This window comes from Myodes glareolus, chromosome 14 (assembly GCF_982192425.1).
Source record: "Myodes glareolus chromosome 14, mMyoGla1.1, whole genome shotgun sequence".
NCBI lineage: Eukaryota > Metazoa > Chordata > Mammalia > Rodentia > Cricetidae > Myodes > Myodes glareolus.
Genome location: NC_142039.1, coordinates 67,891,352 through 67,892,659, shown reverse-complemented (window position 1 = coordinate 67,892,659; position 1,308 = coordinate 67,891,352). Strand labels below are relative to the sequence as shown.

General features: G+C 43.3%; 1 pseudogene; it reads right to left on the bottom strand.

The window, feature by feature from the left end:
- Positions 1–542: 542 nt before the first annotated feature.
- Positions 543–944, bottom strand: LOC146892086 (THO complex subunit 7 homolog pseudogene; annotated as a pseudogene).
- Between the last annotated feature and the right edge of the window lie 364 nt (positions 945–1,308).

The following is a 1,308-nucleotide window of genomic DNA, read 5'->3' as shown; positions in this document are numbered from 1 at the left end:
GTCATAGGAACCCGTTGGCATTTAACACAGAAGGAAGGAGAAGATGGCCTTGCAGGCTATCTTGGCTATCAGCGGCCACACAGGCCAAGATGGGCAGTGTCCTTTCTCCATGTTAAACTCCTGTCAGAGCCTCAGTGTCTTCAAAGGTGGGCTTCATATGGATAGTTGGCCAATAGTTCTGAGTCCAGTGTTTCCAATGCTCTGGGCACACACCTAGGCAATGGGTTATTCTGGGCATTGCACAATCCACGCCAACCTAGACATAAAAAGTCACCACCACGATATTCTCATTCTTCTGGTAGCTTTTATTTGGTTTTGGCATGTTTAGGAAATATGCTTTTCTTGATTTGTATACTTTGGAAATAATAAATATTTCAAAGTTAAAATATGAGCTAGCCCATGTCTTTTTTCTCACTGCTTTTTTTTGTTAAATGTTTTCAGATGTTGAATTTTACCTTTAAGGATAAATATGCATTTAAAAAACACACATACACCATATACATTCCTTTTTTGTGAAGGAATATGAGCGAGACATGAATTAATATTTAAAGGCAAAGCATTTCACTGCCAAAGTTGAAGCATCTCAAAAGCACAATAAACCAAACCCAGTTAGCCCATGCAGCTTTCCACTGTCCCTGTGACTGGGGATGGTCAGTCCATCTACGGCTTAGAGTCTGCTTCCATGGTACTTTCTTGAACGTCGTCCACCTCTGACAGCTTGTTGTCATTCTCCAATGTTTGTTGAAGTTCGTGGATGGTAATTGAGACAGAGTGCTCAGCATACGTTGGTACTGGCTCTACCCCTCCTCTTGGGATCCAGAGTTGCACCACCTGACAAAGCTCTTCACGAGGAGATTAATTCTCCGGTCATCCCCAGCACCATCTCCATCAATCAGAAGACGCTTCCGTATGACCTCGTCGTCAGTCACGGCTCCCATGGCGTGCGCTGCTATTTTTTTTTTTAAGTTAGTTAGGGTTTCTACAGCCTCTGTGAAGTGGTATGACCAAAAAAAATTGGGGGGAGGAAATGATTTATTTGCCTTTCACTTCCATAGAACTGTTCATCATCAGAGGAAGTCAGAGCAGGAACCTGGAGGCGGGAGCTGATGCAGAGGCCATGGAGGGTACTGCTTACTGACGTGTTCTCATGGCTTGCTCAGCCCAATTTTTTCTAGAAACAGTACCACTGCCCAGGGATGGCATCACCCTATAGTGGGCTGAGCTCTCCCCTATCAATTATTAATTAAGAAAATATCCTATAGACTTGCTTAAAACTCAGTCTTATGGAAGCGTTTTCTTAATTGAGGT